This window comes from Myotis brandtii, unplaced genomic scaffold (genome assembly GCF_000412655.1).
Source record: "Myotis brandtii unplaced genomic scaffold, ASM41265v1 scaffold48, whole genome shotgun sequence".
In the NCBI taxonomy this organism is placed as follows: Eukaryota; Metazoa; Chordata; class Mammalia; order Chiroptera; family Vespertilionidae; genus Myotis; species Myotis brandtii.
Window position 1 is genome coordinate 10,517,948 of NW_005368341.1, and position 21,238 is coordinate 10,539,185.

Here is a 21,238-nt window from a genome sequence, read left to right on the forward strand (position 1 = left end):
ACATGTCCAAACTAGGGCCGGGGATCAAACCCATAATGTGGGTATGATGGGAATTTAACACACAACCCTTTTGCCATACAGGACAATGTTCAACCAACTGAGCTACCAGGCCAAGGATAGTTTTGTTTTCTTTTTATCCAAAATAGAATCAACTTTAAATTTAGAGAAAAATTGCAAGTATGGTATAATTAACTTTTGCTATAAACCATTTGAGAATAAGTTATTGACATGGTGCTCCATTACTTATGAATACTTTTATGCGTATTTCCTACAATGACATTTTCTACATCATCATAATCAATATATTATACTATCTAATCTTCAGATCTCATTTAAATCTTGCCAGTTGTCTCAATATGTTCTTTATAGAAAAAGAGTCCAGTCCAGAATCAAACGTTGCATTTAATATTCATCTCTCTTTAGTCTTCTTCAATATGAAAGAGTTCCTTGGTCTTCACTTGACTTTCATGACCTTGACATTAATGAAGATTACAGATTATTTTATAAAATGTCCCATCATTTGTGTTTGTCTAATGTGTCCTTGCGACTCAATGTAGGTTCTGTGCCTTTGTCAGAAATACCACAGAAATAATGCCAAGTTCCTCACATTGTATCCTATCAGGTGGCACAGATTTTGATTAATCTCATTGTATTACTACAAATTGAGTGCATTACAACCACACAAATTTATCTTAAAATTCTGAAGATCAGAAGCCTGAAATGGGTTCACTAGGTTAAAATGAAGGCAGGGCTGCATTCCTTCTGCAGGCTATAGGGGAGAATCTGTTAGCTTCTCTTTTTTTAGCTTCTAGAAGCTGCCTACCTTCCTCAACACATAGCCCCCTTTCATCTTCAAAACCAGTAATCACATCAGTTTGAACTCTGCTTTTGTCACATCTCCTTCTCTGAATCCTTCTCCTGCCTCCCTTTTCCACTTTTAAAAATATATATATTTCTACTGATTTCAGAGAGGAAGGGAGAGGGAAAGATAGAAACATCAATGATGAGAATCATTGATTGGCTGCCTCCTGCACGCCCCCTACTGGGGATCGAATCTGAAACCCGGGCATGTGCCCTGACTGGGAATACAGACGTGACCTGGTTCATAGGTCGATGCTCAACCACTGAGCCACACAGGCTGGGCCCTTTTCCACTTTTAAGGATCCTGTAATTACATTGGATCACCTGGATAATCCAGGATACTCTTCCCCATCTCAAGATCCTTAATCTAACTATATCTGTGAAGTCCTTTTTCCTAACATATTCATAGGCTTGGGAATTAGGATGTACATCTTATGGGGGGGGGCATTTTTCTACCTACCATACTAATTGCTGGTAATGTGCACTTTAGTCACTTGATGAAGGTGGTTCCTACCAGTTTTTCAATTATAAAGTTTCTTTTTCTCTCACTATAGCTAATAACTTTTATAGGGGAAATTCTTTGGGACTATGTAAATACCCTATTTTTATCAATTCCTTCCTCCCTCCCTCCCTCCCTCCCTCCCTCACTCTCTCCCTTCCTTCCTCCCTCCCTCTCTCCCTTCCTTCCTTCCTTCCTTCCTTCCTTCCTTCCTTTGTTTCTTGACTTATGGATCTTCATGGATTACAAAATAAATTTAAAAATTTTTGTTTATAAAGTAAGTAAACACACAAACAAACTTCGTATTCCAGGCTCATCTTGTACTTTCTCTGACTCCACCCCTTGAATTGCTCATTTCCCCAAGAAGCTCTGGTTCCCTTTCAGTGAAGAGCAGTATTTAAAAATCAAGAATTGGGCACTAGGTGTGCTTATTACTATTGGAATGTTGCTGTTCCCAGGCCTCTCAGTGGACAGAAGTTTATACACGTCTTCACAAAGAGATTTGTACAAGAATAGTTATGCAGCTTTATTCACAAAAGCTGAAAGCTGGAAATAGCACAGGAGAGTGCGTGAACACTGTGGTATGTTCATACGTTGGAATACTGCTTAGCAAAAATTAAAAAAATAGAAGAAAGAATAAGTAATATATGCTGCCACATGGATAAATCTCAAAGTCATTGACATAAAAGAACCCACACAGAGACAAGAACATTCTGAATGAGTCCATTTATATGAATTTTAAGAACACGTAAAACTAAACTATGGCAATCAATCAGGACAGTTGGCTGCCTATGAGGATTGAAAATGAGTGCAAGGAGACAAAGTAATTTGCTACCATTATAGAAATATTTTATCTCTTAATTGGGGTTAGTTATACAATACACCCATTGAATTGTACATGTAAGATTTGTACATTTCACTGTATGTTAGTTTTAACTCAATTAAAAAAAAAAAAAAGCTCAGCAGAGAAGCTTTTAAGCCTCATCTTGCCTTTTCTTCCGGGCACCTCTTATGTAACTCTGAGTATGGATTTCATGAGAAAAGGATGGCAGAATAAAGAGATAAGAGTGTAAGTTCCTCAATACATTGTAGGACCACATATCATTCCTGAAACTGTATACCTCTAGAATTGTTTGTGTGTGTGTGTGTGTGTGTGTGTGTGTGTGAGAGAGAGAGAGAGAGAGAGAGAGAGAGAGAGAGAAGACAGGAAAAAGAGATTGAATCCTAGTTATTATAGTTGAGCCTCAGTTCCAGTAGCCCAAGCCATTTCCCAACTGATACACTTACCCTGATCTCTTATACTTTCATCTTGTTTGGTTAGGAGTACAGTATTTCTAAACCCAAATGTTTAGAAAAATTCTCAGTCCTGAAGGAGAATTAAGTAGCTATTTCACATGACAGTAATTGCCTGTTCTTAAAGCATATTCCATAAAATATTAATGTTATGAAATAACTATCTTTAAATAAACTAGATTAGCCTTTTATGTATGACTAATTATAAATTAGTGAGAACTATAAATTCTCACTAGATATATACATTTTACTCATTTCTCAACTATTTCTTGGCCACTGAAGGTTTTTTTCCAGTGGTGTATCAGGCTGAATCTGAATATGATTTTGGAGACATCACTGGAGGTCAAGTGTGAAACTTGGAATGAAATCTTAACTGTAAACAACCTTCCTGTTGGGATTTGCCACCTTCCATACCCACCTCTCCACACATCAGCAAGGTATGTAACTTGCTTCAATTTGCTGTCATGAGCCAGTCATGTGTTCCCTATCTTGGCAGAACTATAGAAAAGCTCCCTAAGACAGAGAGTATTTGGGTTATTGGAGTCCTTTTAATGCAGTGGCCTCACATCTCCTATCCTGCCAGTTTTGCCCTTCCCTTTCAGTCCCTTTATTCTTGACAATCTGGGCCTCTGAGGTTCCTCGCCTGTCCAGGGCCTCTGTAAATACCATGCATGTGCACGTCAGTGACATGAAAAGTGCCTTCCGGAATGTCCAGTGGGTCAGCCCCGTGCATGTGCACGTCAGACCCCAGCAGGCATCATTCATTTATACAGTGACGTGAAAAGTGCCTTCCGGAATGTCCAGTGGGTCAGCCCCAGTCCTACTCTGACTCTTGGTTCTTGCCTACACCCGTTTCCCGACAGACTCCATGTTCTAGGTTTCACTGTTCATGAATTGTGACTTCTTTCACATTTCTAGTTTCTGACTCTTCTTGATTTTCTTATCCTTACTTTCATCTTATGTATGTTTTTGAGCTTCTGACATATTGTCTTGGGAACTGACTATGGCTAAATAAACTGTTATCCCATATCCAAATACTAACACTTTCCAATGTTCTCCCTTGCCTTACAAAATGCTCTTCTGCTTAACAGTCTTTTGCCCACAGGATACTTTGGAGACAGGTGAGGGAAGGCTAAAGAAGGATGAATGTTTGAAATTCAAGATCACCATGTTGTAAATCTTTGGGGGTGAAGGTAAGCTCCCTTTTTTTCTCAGTACTTTAGATTGCCTGTTGAGGTTTAACATTTTTAAAGGATTATAGGACAAAATAGTAAAATTGTCTCTAAAGAGAAAGAATGGTTGCCCAGCAGGTAACATTGAACTATAACCTGACTGAATACATTTAGTAGCTGATGAAAGATCAGGTCAGATGGTGTGGAGGCTTGGCTGGCCCTGAAACTTCGAAGAAGAAAGACCACAAAGATTCACTGTGCCTAGGGATAGGAGACCTTGGCCTAGAGAGAGCGTATAACTGACATCAATCATTCTAAGGTTATAATCCCCAAAAAACCTTTTGATTATAAGTTAACTTCTGATGCAGTGTTCTTATGGGTAAAGAATGTGTGGGCCATAACAATGAGTGGCAGTAAACATTTTCTTTTGCAAATTAATATACTTGAATTTGACTGTATATATCAATCTTTGTGAGCTGGATTAGTGGGATGCTACATAGTGTTTTGCCAAATTAGGTTTATGAGTTTTCAAGACTGACAGCTGTGAGGAATCTACCATGATAAACTACTCTGCTGGCAGCTGAATGAGTAGCTAGTCCCTCTTCCCTAGTCATTTTTCTGCCAACCACTGACAAGCATGTGCTCACATTTTCTACAAATTTCTCGTCTATGTAACACAGATTAATCTAATGTGTCAATATTTAATGGCATACCAGTGTCCCTGCACTTTCACAATCTCTTTCCTGCTTCCATTTTGGGGTGAATGTATCTGTGGGAAACAGAGGGATATTATGACCACACAGGAAATTAGATAAAAGAAAAGATTTCCTAACAGGTGTGTTTTGAAAGTTTTGTTTCTTTTTTTTTTTTTTTAACATTTTATTGATTTTTTAGGATTTCCTAACAGTGTGTTTTGAAAGTTTTGTTTCTTTTTTTTTTTTAAACATTTTATTGATTTTTTACAGAGAGGAAGGGAGAGAGATAGAGAGTTAGAAACATCGATGAGAGAGAAACATCGACCAGCTGCCTCCTGCACACCCCCTACTGGGGATGTGCCCGCAACCCAGGCACATGCCCTTGACCGGAATCGAACCCGGGACCTTTCAATCCGCAGGCCGATGCTCTATCCACTGAGCCAGACCGGTTTCGGCAGTTTTGTTTCTTTTTAATTTTTATTTTAATGTAATGTGATTAATGAATTTATTTATTTTAGGAAAAGAGTTTAGATATCAATTTGCCTGAAATATCTTTTTTTTTTTTTTTTTAGCTTTTGGAAAAAGGGAGCAAGGTCTGATGCTCCCACTCTGTTTCGTCTAGCCCAGAGATCCTAAATTTTATTGTTCCCCTTGATATTAAAAGTGTTATTCTGAGCAAGGATCGCTGCAAGTTGCTATTCAGGTTTGAGGCTTAGGTTTCTCTCACAAAGTTAGGTGAGAACGTAGGAAATTGATGTGTTTATTTACTTAACTTGGGTAATATCCCATGAGTTTTGTTGAATTCCTGATTCCATATGGATAGGAAAAACCTAGATAATTTCCTTTTATTCAGCCTTTCTCCATGGAAACATCTGAATCAACATGTACAACTGTTTGAATCACTGTGATGTAGATTACCACCCAATCTCTTCAGTGCCATACTCTGTATTGTCTGTAGATGGCCAAAATAATTAGCTTGGCTGTTATGCCATAGTATTCAGTGATATGTTATGACTGGAAGCTTCCCAGAAAGTACAGTATGTAAATCCTGAGGATAAAACCTATATTATGCAAGGCAGACTGGAGAAATGGAAAGTCTTTGATGACATAGATTCCTTTATTGTTAAAGCCAGTTTCTCGCGTAAATTGATTGTTAATGGATTCAACAATTTGTTTTGTAGAATGTATATAATACAGCTTTAACTGATTTCATCTGTATATAAATGTTGGCATGGGAAGGGGCCACACAAAAGAATTGGTGTTCCTTGGGCCTCAGTAGTAGTTCTGCTCTCATCTCTCCCTGGCTTCTACCTCTTTGTCCCACTTAGAATTTTGAAGGACTTCCTGAGGGTCCTTACAACTAATTTATTCTTATATGAGTTCTACTATACTTTCTTCATAGGGAACCAAGGCAAAAATTTGGTCAATAAAATGTTTGTTGAATAATGATTATTTATTTTAAAATAGATCTTAGATTTTCTTTTTAATTATAGGAAGAAATGACTTCTTGTAATCATTTCTTAAGTATCCATACTTGGAAATCTGTCTTCCCTAGATTCTGACTATATCAACAGAGACCATGAAAAAGAATTTCTGCTGAGCAGCATGGCAATCATTAACAGTTTGGCTTATCTCCATTTTTTGGTCCACACTCTCATAGTCTCCCTCATTCTATTTCCCGTATGTTCATGTTTTCCCAGAATAGCTATGAAATCATGTAATTAGCTTCCAATCAGCATTGCTGACACAGCCATTGGCATTAAGTACAGAAAATTGATCAACTTATTTTAAAGAAAACATTCCAAAGGACTTAGGCCTATTTCCTAATGCCAGGAAGAGTCTGATCTATTAATACTATGCTTCTGTCATTACAACACAAAATGGCTACTGAAAACTGTCCCCACCTGCCCCTAAGAATGCCTGGTCCCAGATGCAGTAAATACCCAGCTGGGCCAGATTTCTGCACATGAACCATGGTTTGTCTGTCATGAGGCCAAAGGAGCTGGATCCAGAGGGGCCAAAAGCCTATAAAATAACATGCTTAAAGGGGAAAGGTAATCAATGGTCAGGTAGGTGGTATATGGGGGTTAACAGTGGGTTGCCATTCAAGAAGTTTTAAAATAAGGGAAATTGGGTTTTCCGTTGAGATTTAATCTATAAAAATCAACATATAATGGATGGATTAGACATATAAAATACTACACAGGAAGACAGGATGAGTCACAATTAAAGACAAGACATGCTGGTGACCTAATTGGTGATGTATATGTGTATATTTGTGACTATGTGCATATATAAAGTGAGTCAATCCAATTTTTTCATCTGAACAGTGCAAATAATAGTACCTATTTCACAGTTGTGAGGGTTAAAATGGAATGAAGCTTGTAAAGCATTTAATACAGTGCCATCTATAATAATAAAAGCGTAATATGCAAATAGACCAAATGGCCGTCCAGATGTCCTTCTGGACGACCTTCTGGATGAAGCCGGGGCTGCAGCTGCGGGATCGAGGGAGCTGCCACAGCTGCGAAGGCCTACTCTTGCACGAATTTCGTGCATCGGGCCTCTAGTTGCATAATAAGAGCTTAGAGGAGGCTGAGAAGGAAAGAGCAGGCCCAAGAGCACACAAGCAACCCAATTGACCTCTTTTCTGCACTGAGGTCTTCCCAAGAACCACTCTAAGTGCTTTATATGTTTTAACTCCCTTAATCCTTATAACGGGTCTTTTAAGTACTTTCAAGTACTTATGTTATCTCCATTTCACAGATTAAGGAACGGGCACCAAGAAGTTACTAAGCACAATTTCACTACTTTTGCAGAGTTGGTAAATGGACAAGTGCTGGAGCCAGGCTGGACTTCAGCCAATGTGTGCTGTCAGCTCTATGGAGTGAGTGTACCAGTGCCCAGTTGGAGGTTCTGGTGGTTTATAGGGCTTCCTACTTTTGCCCAGAGGCTTCCCCCCCCCACCCCCCCGCCCCAAATATATTTTTATTAATTTCAGAGAGAGGAAGGGAGAGGGAGAGAGAGAGAGATAGAAACATCAACGATGAGAGAGAATCATTGATTGGCTGCCTCCTGCACGCCCCACACTGAGGATCAAGCCCGCAACCCTGGCAGGTGCCCTAACCCGGAATAAAACCATGACCTTCTGGTTCATAGGTCAACACTCAACCACTGAACCATGCCGGCTGGGCTCCCAGAGGCTTTCTTATCCACCATTAGTCATCTCAGGGTTTTTATTTATTTTTCTTTTTTTGTTTGTTTTGTTTTTAAAATATATATTTTATTGATTTTTACAGAGAGGAAGGGAGAGGGATAGAGAGTTAGAAACATCGATTAGCTGCCTCCTGCACACCCCCTACTGGGGATGTGCCCACAACCAAGGTACATGCCCTTGACTGGAATCGAACCCGGGACCCTTCAGTCCTCAGGCCAACACTCTCCACTGAGCCAAACAGGTCAGGCATCTCAGGGTTTTTAGTTTGTGAAACTGCTGATGTAGGAAAATAAATTTGTATAATTATAGATTTACAGAAGATCTCTACATTCTTTAATCTTTCCACTTGCTTCCACATATGGTGATTGCAGTTTCTCTTTAGACCTATTTATTAAAAATGTGGTGCCCTGACCAGTGTGTTCAGGGGTTAGAGCATCGGCCCACAAACCGAAGGGTCGTGGGTTGGTCACAGCACGTGCGGGAGGCAACCAGTTGATGTGTTTCTCTCACATAGATCTTTCTCTCTCTCTCTCTCCTTCCCTCCCTCCCTCTCTTCTACTCTCTGTAAAAATCAGTGGGAAAAAATATCCATGGGTGAGGATTAACAACAAAAAGCGCTACTTAGATTTTGTTGGTTCTTTGTATGCCTAGTAATTTTAGATTTTATCTTAAACATTTTGAATATTATGAGCCTCTGGGTCCTATGAAAATCCTCTGGAAATGGTCGATTTTGTCGTTGCAGTTTTAATAGGCAGTCAGCCTGGTTAGATTCAGATTACGAATTCTGTCTTCTATGGGCAGTGGTTCCGGTTTTTAAAGTCTTTACAGATATTGTGTCCCACTGGGTGCCAGAGTGGGACCTGGTGGGAGTCTATACTGTAGTTCAGCTCCAAAGCCTTCACTGTGCAGTGTTGGGTCTCTTTTGTGCATGCATGTCTCAGGGTTGCCTAAGACTTTGGGTTCCTACAGAAATACATGGATTGAAAGATTCTCCTTCAGCCTAGCAGTTTGGCTCAGTGGATAGAGTGTCGGCCTGCAGACTGAAGGGTTCTGGGTTCAATTCTGGTCAAGGGCACATGCCCAGGTTGCTGGCTCAATCCCCAGTCAGGAGCTTGTAGGAGGCAGCTGATAAATGATTCTCTCTCATCATTGATGTTTCTATCTCCCTCTCCCTTCCTCTCTGAAATCAATAAAAATATATTTTTAAAAAATTCTTCTTCAGCTTTCTCCCCTGTAATTTCCTTAGTCCCAAGAATCCCTTCCAGTCCCAACTAGAACGCTGCAGTTTCTCTTAGAGTTTTAGCCTCCTCATACTGTTGTGCACTTCCCATAACTGGGGCATAAGGGCAAGAGAAAACAGAAAAAAAAATACCCTGGATTTCCCCCATGCTTTTGGGGGTGGGAAGCAGGCCCTTGCTTGCATTTTCTGGCTGGAGATAGGGCTTTTTCTCGGGGTTTTAGGAATCTGTGCAACCATAATCGTTACTGCCCTCACACTGAGGGTTGCTTTGAGGAAGCCTGGGATACAGAAACAACAACAACACAGCACAATGGAGATTTCTCCCACGCCATCAGGCATGCTGCTACTTCGTCCTCTGATCAGAAAGAGTATTTCTCTTTGAAATTTTCATGTCCACACCCACTGCACAGTTACAGGATTTGGGCTACCCTCAAGCCTAAACTGGAAAACTCTGCTGTACAGATTGTTCTTTGAGTTTTGATTTTCTTCCCCAATATGCTTGCTTTTATTTTCAGAGTCCTCAGATATTGCCTTTTGTATTGCCTTCTGTTGTAGGAGTTATAGTTGTAATCAAAAAAAGAATTAGGGTGTATTGAGCTTATACCATCTTAAATTGAACCAGAATCTCCCTAGTTATCTCTGAAACTGAGATATCCCATTTCTGTGTAATCTGATAAATTCAATATGCATTGTTCTATAAGGAATCTTAATCCACCTAGAGTTATTTATTCACTGATTGATTTATTCACTAAATACTTGAATGCCTACTATGTTCTATGCCCTGAATATAAATAAGTCCCAATTTCTACCTAAATTTTTCATAGTCTGATACAGAAGACAGATTAACTAGAAATTGTGGTACAGAATAAGTGGTATAGGGGATCTTGAATTGTATTTTATTTTATGTTTTACAAACCCCAAATAGGGAATCTCAAAGGCTAAGTTCTTTGGAACAGATCTCTTTCTGGTTTACCATTTCCTCTGATAGTTCTCTATTTTCTTCTCTGATTTTTAAAAATACAGTCCAGAATGGTTGGTTCCAGGTACAACTAAATATTTCTGTTTATAAAAAAATTTTAACACATGTGTTTTGAGTAAAATTAAAAGTAAATTCTCACTTTACTGGGTTACTTGAGAGAAAAGATTTATTTAACAGTTGGTGCTGGCACAACTGATTGTCCATTTATAAGAAAATAAAATTGCATCCCAACATTTTCTATATATAAAAGTAAGTTCCAGCTGAAAGATTTAAATATAAAAATTAAAATGTTAATAATTTTAGGAAAAAAAACCTACCTAGGAGACAACATATACAATCTAGAGAGAGAGGAAGACCCTAATAATAATTTTAAAAAGAACCCTAGGAGCTATTTTGAAAAATTGACATATATGAATATAAATCTAAAATTTTTTGTGTGCAAAATAAACTCTAAGCAATATCTGCACTTATTAGATTTAGAACAGATATTTGCAAAGCAGATGAACTTAGCAACGGTTAACAACTATGATATATGGAGAGTGATTCAGTGTGGGGATTGGGTTGGGGTTGGGTGTAGAGATGTGGATAAGGGAGTAGGGAGTAGATCCAGAAGGGCAATTTGAGAAAAAAAGACAAACAATTCATTAGGAAACAAACAAAGGATATGAATATGCATTTCAACAAGAGCAAATCCAAGCAGTCCATAAATATATTAAAATATGCTTTAATGCACTGGTAGTCATAAAAATGCAAACTGAGTTGACATCGACATATTGCTTTATACCTTCCACACTGGCAAATGTTAAAATAAATAAAACAAAAAAGGTAAAACGCTATTGCGAGCAGTGGTAAAGGAACCAAAAGTGCAGTTATTGTGCTGGTCGAAGTGAATTTTTATAGTCCACCCTTTTGATTTTCTTTCCATTTATATAACCCTTTTATTCTTTCCTCAAGGTTCAAGATCACTGGATGATATTCATTCCTCTCAGCCAGGTCTCCTTGTGTTTTTCTAGGGCCAAGTGATAAAATTAGAATATGAGTTATTGGTTCTCAACACATGCAATGATTAGGAAGTAGCAGGAAAAACTGCAATGTAAGCTTTCATTTAGAAAGAGAGAGTAAAAAACACCTAGCTGTCACTAGTCTATAGCAAGCACATAATCAAACCCTGGTTATCAAGAATGGCAAAAGGACTCTGGTGTCAGGAAGTTACTGCCAATAGCAGGTCCTGTTTCTCTTTTCTGGGAAATCTCTCTGCAGGTCCATTCCAAGGCCTCTGGTAATTACAGGGATGAGAGTATGGACTCCTCCTTGTCCATCACATTTCATGACCAACTTGCCCAGTTGTAATAACTTACTTCTAGTTGGTGAGTTTGGAGGGCCTGAGGATGGCTTTAAAGGCTGATTGATGGAACCATCGATTCGATATTGGGATTGGGGCTGGGGTTGGGGGTAGAAACATGGATAAGAGAGGAGTGGGCAGACCCAGAAGGGCAAAGAATTTATCATCTCTCAGAAGATGTAACCTCCTCCAAAGTTATGAGTTGTGTTTATCTGGCCCCTCTTCTGGGGAACCCAGATCCCCTAGCTCGTCTTCTGAGCTGAGGTGGTGGGAAGGACCAGAGCCTCAGTGGGTCCCTTCAGGTCTGGGTGGGACATAAGAACTGCAGTGGCTCCATTAGGTTGAACACAGCTGGAGGCTGAGTCAGCCAGAAGTGCTGGGAGACACTGCCAGTGGCTTGGATATGTCTGGACGCAAGTCATCACTGTCCCATCTCAGGGAGGCAGAAGGAGGCTGCAGCAGACCTAGTCCAATCACTGCTGCTGACTGAGCGGGTGCGGTCTCACACAATTCCCACTCAGCTCATGCATATGCAAATTATAAAAATGGCTGTAATCATGTGCATAATGTTCACTCTTTATACAACTAACTTGTTAATTATTTATACAGGATCTTACATTTACCTCTGTTAATTTTCATTTTGTTAATTTAAGAATTGGTGAGATGAAAAGGGAAAGGTGAGCAGCAAACCCTTTTTTATTAGGGTTTCCATAGCCAAGAACTGCGCCAGATTGGGCAAATATATTAACTTGATGGTTTTCAACTATGGGTATATATCGGAATCACATGGCAGCTTTGTATAAGATGATGTTCAGGTCTTACCCCACATCAGTGAGCCTCTGTGTTCTTCATTAATTTCCAGTTTCAATATGCACCCAAGTTCCAGTCCTCCCTGTATTTACTCATGACATCCGAGGTAGATGTCATTTCTCTCTTTACAGAAACCCAAGTTAGGATTCAGAGAGATTAAGTAATTGGTTCGAATTGGGCTGGAAGAGAGGGAGCAACTTATGACTGATGATTATCTGTAAATAACTGATGACTGTGAGTACTTTCTGCATGAATTGATGGGGGGTTTAGAAGCTTGGAGATCTTAGTTAATGTTAATATGACATTGTTCTTGCTCTCAGTCTGATGAAGAGTGATGACATTACACTGTTTTTAAAAAGTATTGCACAGTAAACAAAGAAACATTCTCAGTGTTAGCTTGCTACCTTATATTCTTAGCCCATTTTTTTCATTACAAATTTGAAATATATGCATATAGTTAAAAAATAAAACAATAAAGAAAAAATTTCTTCCTCAATATTAGGTGTTTCTAATACATCCTGGAGGGAACGTGGGGAGAGTTTATGTACTTTTTAAGACATGTAAGTCATTTTGGGTCTCTTCCCTCCCCTGCCCCCAATTCCAGCTTCATTAGTTTTCAGCTGCATATAGAATAAAATGTAAACTCCTTTACGTGAACTAAAGACATTTCACAATCTAAAAACTTTTCACAATCTGCCCCGGCCTGCTTCTTCAAGGTTTTCTACCATCTCCTGTAGACATATCTCACCACACTGGCTTTGTGCTGTCCCAGGGTCTTAGAGTGGATGTCTTTCGGGTCTTACTTCAGCCTATCTAATGCAGCTGGTCCACTAGTCTGTTTTACTTTCTTTAAAGCACTGAGACTATCTATAAGTATCTTATTTATCTATTTACTGTCTTCCTCCTTCATCCACAAGTAAGTGCCATGAGAACAAGAACTTTGTCTTGTTCCTCTATGTTTCCAAACTATCTAGAAAAGAACAGTGCCTGGCACATAAGAGCTCATAATACTAGTACATATTTGTTGAATGAATAAATAAATCTTTTCAAGGGCACACATACAAACATACATACACATGTGCATACACTTTAAGAAACATACCAATGGGATCATGCTATCCTGTTTAAAAAAATTAGTTATGTGTCTTGGAGATTTCTTCCCCAAAACATACAGATATCTACCTAGTACTTTTTATGGCTTAAAGGTCTTTAGGATATACAATTTAGTTAAAAATAAAAAACAGAGGGCACAATTAATACTATTTTGTGGATGTACTGGATATTTTTGGTTGATTCCAGGAATTTTCCATTTAAAAAATGCAGCAGCAATGACTATAATCATACTAGTGTCTTAGAATACTTTTGTTTCTCTCTTAAAAATTTTAATATTTCAGATGTGTTCATATTTCAACATTTTATCAGAATCACCATATTATGTCATTGTTACTATGTTTTTGAAAAGTACTGCACATTAAACAAATAAATAAATATTCTCAGTGTTAGCTTGCTACCTTATATACTTAGCCCATTGGTGGGAGGGAGGTATTATTTGTTAAAATTAGTACCTAAGGATTTTCAAAGATCAGTAGGATGATTATTAGGGAGAAAAAAATGTTTTGTTTTGTTTTGCTTTAGCTCCAGACTTATTATAAGTGATATTATTATATAAGCAAAATTTTAAATGAATTTCCTGAAAAAGAAAGAAATGTTTTCCTTATTACTCTGACTTTTTAAAAAATTCACGAATTGGTTAACTTCTCAAGTGTAAAATTCAGCAAAGCCCATGCCTCTTGACCCATGAGGAATTTCAAAAGGCTGGCTAATGCATTATTGATTGTACTTTTAAAATCAGTTCTAGGAAGTGGGCAGTCCTTGAGATGAGGTGGAGAGTACAGCGCCGAAGTCAGGTCACATTATGTCCCCTTTTCTGCTCTACTGGTCTTGTTAATCTAGTGCTATCAGGTCATGAGGAACACAGCCTTGATGGGAAAAGGAGTTCCTAAAAGGACTGTGGCCTGAGGATGGTGCAAAGAAGTGAGAACTGAGCTTTGTGGGTAGGAATAAGGTGCACTTAAAAAATGTTTTTTTAATTTATTGATTTCAGAGAGAGAGAGAGAGAGAGAAAGAGAGAGAGAGAGATTGATTTTGTTGTTACACTTATGCATTCATTGGTTGCTTCTTGTATGTGCCCTGACTGGAGATTGGACCCGCAATCTACTGGCCAGGGCTTAAGGTGCACTTTTATAGCATGTTCCTATGTAAAGATGTAAGACTCAGGTCTAATTAGCCAGCAGAAGCAACTTCTGCATCACCCCAGGGCTGCTTCCTTGAATTAAAATTCATCTTTCAACAAGAGCAGAGGAAAAGGTGAAGGGCAGATGACCCAGGTCAATTTATCTGACCCGCATAGCAATGATCCCAAAGTCACCTTTGTACCCTAATTTATCAGTGTTTATTTTAAAAGCATTCTTGTAAGCCTAAGCAGGAACTTCCTCTTACCGCTCCCAACACCAATCTGATCTTGTTATGTCACCACCCTCCGGGCGGCCACAAGTTATAGTAGTGAGAAGCAGTGACCAACTCCCTAAGACCTGGCAAGACCTGCCTTTCTTTGGTGGCAATGCCTGGTCTATTTACACAACCAACCCCAAGAAGAAAGAAGGCCAAGAGAGAACATGTGTGCGCTTTATGCACTTTATATGCACAGTGAATTCATGCACTTTCAAGTTTGGCCAAATGAATATTTTGAGCCTTATCAATCTGCTAGCAATTCCTCTTTCTTGGGGTAAGAAGAAAAGGGTTGGACCAAAGTAGGGAGAGTAGCAGATGTGTTTTCTCTTCTATATCTGGATTAAGTTTAAAAAGAGATGTTTTCAAGTAGAAATGCTAGCACTCAGTTTAAGCAACAAAAATCTGAAGATAGGGATTTTTTTTTTTTCTAGATCTGGGAAGGCGCCGTGTAGATCTAAGTAGCATATCTGGTGATACGATGTCAGTAGTGTTATGATTTAACTAGGGTCTTTTTCCAATCTAATGGCTAAGATTCTAGGAGATGCTAGACCACCTCAGAAAGAGGTTGAGATCACTGGCTGAGACCCTCCACTCCCCAACCAAGATAATATCTCAGAAATATAGATGAAAAACACATTGTGAGATTTTTTTTCCTCCTATCTTCATATTTCCCAGTGCTTACTATGGGAGGTTTTAGTGGTAATTGGTGTAGTATTGAACTTTGAGGTTATAAGGAAATATGGAACATTTTTAACCTTTGAACCTTTGCTAGAATGTTTGCCTTTGAGCCACGCCTGACCATATCATTACTTATTCCCATGATTCCAGTAGAAGGTTTGTACCCAGAAAAATCCTGGTATGTAGGCCACATAATTTGGGGCAATAATTATTTTTTCTGTTATATACAAGGAGAGATTTCCAAGGAACCTGAAGAATCAAAGAAGTAGACTTCATTACCCTGGTTTTAGAAGTCAAAGGCTCAGGTGGTGTTCTAGATGGACTAATTAAAAATGAGAAGATGAAATCAGGATTCTGACACCAGAGTTATGGCGGGTATTAGTATTTACACATATCTAAAGCTCAAAATATAGAGGCTGAATTAGAACTGAGGATCGAAACCTCTTGTTTACCCTTATGGAGGTCTGCCTCTAATGAGAAAATTGACTTTAGGCATTCTGTTTCAATGGCAATTACTTTTTTATTGTATAATACAAAGTTGGCATTTGATTTTTAATGCTTCAGTCTCCTGGGTTGGTTACTATGAGTGCACCCTTGGGAGATGGCAGTGCCAGTTACTTAGCTTTTGTGATTTCACTCCAAATTTACCCTTCTCTATTCTGCTCTGTGGTGATATAGCTGAGACTTTCCAAACTACATTTCCCAGAATTCTTTGTCTGTTAGGTTTAGTGGGTAGCAACCCGCCCCCCCCCACCCCCCCAGGGAAGTGAGGAGGAAGGGATTTTTATTCTTTTTTCTTGTTATTCCTGTTAGTAAGGTACATAGCATTTTGTTCTGGGCTCCAGCTTCTTTTGGTATTTTGCTCATTTGTCTCCTCAGAGGTACCTGGAGCAGCCAGGTCTCCCTCCTCTGAGCTTCTAGTCTCTGATGATCTAAACTCTTCTTTGAATGCCCCTGGCCTAAGGGGTGATAGCTGCACTTGTTATTTCTGGGTTATCTCTCAGTGTTTCTATTTTGCTCCTTCAGCTCGCCTGTACCTGTGTAACTAATTCCTTACATTTAATTTCCTCTTGAAATATTTACTTTGGTGCCTGTTTTCTTGACTAGATCCTAATCCGTAGTAATAGGAGTAATCCCAGGAAACATATCCTAAAAGATAGAAGTCTAGAATTAGTTCAATTGTGCTCTTGACCTTGAATACTTTGCTTAACTTCCTGGCAATAAAATATGAGTTACTAATAATCCATGCCATACATTGGTATCATGATTAATTAAATGATCTCTGGTGGCTGATTGTGATGAAGTGTTTGCTGAAGCATAGGCCTTGAAGACCAAGTGGCTGTCATACATATCTTTTTCGGTAATGATGAAAACTGCAGAAACTAGAAGGCAGAGTAACTTCTTTGATTGCACTGGTGAGCTTACTGAGAAAAAAAAATGACAAATTCAGGCCTTTAAATGCCCAACTAAAGACACTGCTGCAGAATTAGTTTCTAAGCATTCCTAAAAGAATCTCTTATTTTCTGTAGTCTGACTTTGCTGCAGATCCATCCAGAATTTAATTGTGTGGATGCAGAATTACAATATAAGTTGGATCTATAACTTGCCAATCTCGTATGTGAAAGTGAGGACATTGATTGAGAAGAAGTGAGACCCAGAAGGGAGTGTTTGTGTGAACTCAGACAAAACTGAGACTTGAACCCCTGAGTTCTTCTGAGCCCCCTTGGCCAGTTAAATGAAATCTTATGCTCTGTCTGTGGAGATGGGCTTTCCCTTGCTCCAAGAATTTTGATTGCACTGGTGAGCTTACTGAGAAAAATGATAAATTCAGGCCTTTAAGTTGCCTTAAAAAGGGATGCATAGCCTTTCAAGCACTACCTCTCATGGCCTCTATAACTCGAGTCAGAACAAGTACAAAATATGACTCAAGAGGGTATAGATATGCTCAAAAGAGATGAAAAATTTTGCTATTATATGTTAGCAAAGACCTGGTGAATTTATGTGGGAATGTATTTTCTGGTTGTTAGATTAAGGTAGATGAAATATAATAACATTGGATCAGGCTAAATTTATTGATATGAATTCACTGAGAGTCTGAACTTAATATATTAGCTCAAGCAGCTGGAAGTGGCTGTAACAGTTTGCTTGGTTGATTTAAACTTAGACTCAATGGTTGTTTACATTCAATGAGGTTGAGATGCCAGAACTTGGGCATATGTGGAGGAAGGAATTCAAAGGTTTCGGGTGGTGGGAACTTTGGAGTGGATTAATCATATAGTCTCACGTTGCCCCACCCCCTCCACTATAATACTAGAGCGGGCCTAGCTATTACTCCCTTCACTAAGGCAATAAGAAATATATTAGTGAGAGGGGCTCTAGCATTCCACCCCCCCCCCCAAAAAAAAAAGCTGTGTGGCTGTGGTGGCAGATATCTGGAGATTAGGGACAATGGAATCAGAATGTTTTGGCTCACTTTACACAGGAAGATACTTAGTCTCCCCTACCCCAAATTTAAGTTTGTTGGAACCAGAGGTAGAACTAGAACCCATATCTCTTGACTTCTGGTGTGAGACTCCTTCATTAAACCTCATTTAGGCCAAAAGCCATCAGATTGTTTTGGTGTGCACATCAAAACTTAAGGCCAGATTTATTCATGCAAACGTGTTCTTTCTCTCTCTCTCTCCCCCTCCCTCCCTCTCTCTCTCTCATGACTCATGGGTAGAAAATTATGAGACAATCCTATAAAATTGAAAACGATTACAATAACTGCCGCATGCATGTGTATGATCCTTTCAAGTTACAAAGCCTAAAGTGTTAGTAAATTACCATGTGGCCCTTTATGGAAAAAGTTTGCCCACTCCTGCTTTAAAATTAAAGCACTCCAGATAAAGCTTAAATTCCTGGTGATCACCCTCTTTTGTCAGTGTAAACTTAACAATATTGTATTTTCATGTTTGTAGATTCTTTGTAGACTTAAATAATCTATGGTTTCTCTGGTTGGAAAGATGGGTGAATTTTCCAGAAGACGGAGAATTTTTACAGGTCACTGATACAATGCAAAGTTGCCTCCTGATAATTAACAGGTAACTATCTTTTCAATTGTTAACATTCACTATATTAAAAAAAAAAACACCTCTTGCCCTGACCGGTTTGGCTTAGTGGATAGAGCATCAGCCTTCGGACTCAAGGGTCCCAGGTTCGATTCCGGACAAGGGCATGTACCTTGGTTGCGGGCACATCCCCAGTAGGAGATGTGCAGGAGGCAGCTGATCGATGTTTCTCTCTCATCGATGTTTCTAACTCTCTATCCCTCTCCCTTCTTCTCTGTAAAAAAATCAATAAAATATATATATTAAAAAAAACCTCTTTCCTCAGTAATTTTTAAGTTTTATTAATTTGTCAAATTGAAATGTGATACACATATATTATGTAGACTGGGAAAAATATAAAAAAGTAGAACGAAAAAACTCTCTAGACTAGACCAATTACCTAAAGACAAACATTGTTAACAATTTGTTTTTTTTCTTAGCATTAATTTCATTGAAAAATGCTAAATAAGTACAAAGAAAAAATTGATGCATGCATTTCTTTTTCCCTTTCTTAAAAAAAGAGTTTATTTGAACTAGACGACATATGCAGGGGCGAGATCTCAAAATCTCCCTGATGTATTCATTATTTTCAGATTGTTTCTAGTTTAGCCTCAAATGTAATATTTATAGACTATTTAGTCAATAAATAATTAGGTGTCACCTGCCTCTATTTTTCTTATGAGATGTAGGATTGAATGTGTTTTCCAAATGTCAAGAAACATATCTAGGACAGGCCATTATTTCCTAAATTACCAACGTCATTCTGGAGATGGAGTGGTTAGAGATGATTGGTTTTTTTTTATTATCCTGCCAGCTTGAATACTTACTGCAGTGTGCCTTTCTCGCCATTCACATTTTAAAATCTCCCAGGGAAAGAGAAACATAGAAAGCCGCTAGGAGACTTCTCCATTCTGTGCCTGTCTTCCCTGTGGAACTCGGCCATGGCTTCTACATCCCATTTGTCCTCTGGAGAGCCTCGTGTTGGAATGTGTCCTGCTGGAGGAACAAGTGCCAGTGTGTCCATCTGAAGACCTATTTCCAACCCCTCTCCTCGTGATTAAACAAATATACTGATGTTTTCAGCCTTGTTTCCCTCCCCTAAGATTATGTTCAAAAAGAAACCTTCAATGAACACTGTATTAGTTTCTTATTCCTGCTGAAACAAATTACCTCAAATTTCATGGCTTAAAACAACAGAGATCTATTATCTCTCATGCTTCTGAAGGTCAAAAGTTCAAAATGGTTCTCACTAGACTAAAGTCAAGGTGTTGGCAGGGTTGTGTTCTTTCCTGGAGGTTGTGGGGACATCTGTTTTCTTGCCTTTCCCAGTTTCTTGGGGTCTCCTACCTCCCCCATCCATCTTGAAAGCCAGCAATGGCCTGTCTAGTCTTTCTTACATTGAATCCCTTTGACACTGACATGCCTGCCTCTCCCACATTTAAGGCCCCTCATGATTACATTGGGCCCACCCTGCATAATCCAGGATAGTCTCCCAGGTCAAAATTCTTGACTTAATCACAGCTGCTAAATCCCTTTTGGCACGTGACGTAACATGTTCACAGGTATGGGGATTAGGACGTAGGCCTCCTTCTGGTGGGGTACATTATTCTGTTTACCACAATTACTTTAACTCAAAAGAGTGGATAATGTTTGAAATGGGACAGAATCATGAGGGAGATACTGTTTTCCTTTTGCTAGTTCTCAATCATGCTAGTTTTACTACTTCAGCTGTTCTAGTATAAAATACCTGTCAGGAGTAAAATTGCTATTCTTACATGCCTTTTTTTAGGGCTGGCTCAAGATAAAATTGTGAAGCAATTTGTTTGGTCTGTCAATTTTTTCTTTTCTCTCCAGTTCTATTTCTTCTTCCCTAGAACTCTGCTCTCTTCTCTTACTCCAATTTTAGAGTAATCCTGATAAGGCATTTTAAAATAGGAGCTAAGTAAATAATCTTTCTGAGGATATTTTCACGTTATCAAAAGTTTTCTTTAAGTTAAAAGATTTAGACACATGTTTCAAAATGATCATAATAGACTGATAGAAAATTGTATTAAAATATATATTAATCCTCACCAAAAAATGTTTTTATTGATTTTTTTAGAGAGAGAGGAAGGGAAAGGGAAAGAGAGAGAAAGAGAAATGTCTGTGTGACAGTTGAGAGTGAGAGGGAAACATCAGTTGGTTGCCTCTTGTATGCACCACCCCGACGAGGGATCAAACCTGCAACCTGGGTGTGTGCCCTGACTGGGAATTGAACCCTCAACCCTTCCATATATGGGATGACGCTCCAACCAACTGAGCCACACCAGGGGCTGTATTCTAATATTTATTCATTACATGCTATGCTAGTCACTGCAGGGATTCAAAGATAAGCAAAGCTTAGTTATCATTCTTAGTTGACAGTCTGGTCAATTTAAAATTTGTATTACTGGATCAGAAAACTTTCAAACCTCCCATGTAGGTTTTAGGCCTTTGTAGGTATATAATTATTCACAGATATTAGGGTTCAAAACCTAGAATTTTTCTTATGGAATTGCCATGAACCTATCTTTACCCATGGTTGCAAATTTATTAATACAGTGTGCCAATGATATGTACTCTTAAAGTTTCCCATACCTTCTGATAGTAGAAGTGGGGGAGGAAGGAATGAGACATAAACTTTAAATTTGCCAGTGTTCTATATCTTCTGGCTTAAATATTCTCTTCTGAATGACTCAGATTCTTAGACTTTAAATTTATTTCTCCTCCTCTATACCTTTCCAAAATAGTATCTGGGTGTATTTAATGATGAGGCTTATGGGACCACATGATTGTAGGAGGATATTCAGGAGCTTCTGGATTTTAGCTGGTTT

The 21,238-nt window shown here is 38.7% G+C and overlaps 1 long non-coding RNA gene across 1 annotated transcript; it reads left to right on the top strand.

Moving 5' to 3' along the window:
* The first annotated feature begins 2,262 nt into the window (after nucleotides 1-2,262).
* Nucleotides 2,263-20,177, top strand: LOC106727780. Its single transcript, XR_001364030.1, has 5 exons — nucleotides 2,263-2,429; nucleotides 2,936-3,090; nucleotides 3,759-3,846; nucleotides 18,269-18,380; nucleotides 19,257-20,177. It is a non-coding gene; the product is annotated as an uncharacterized LOC106727780 (long non-coding RNA).
* Nucleotides 20,178-21,238: the final 1,061 nt, after the last annotated feature.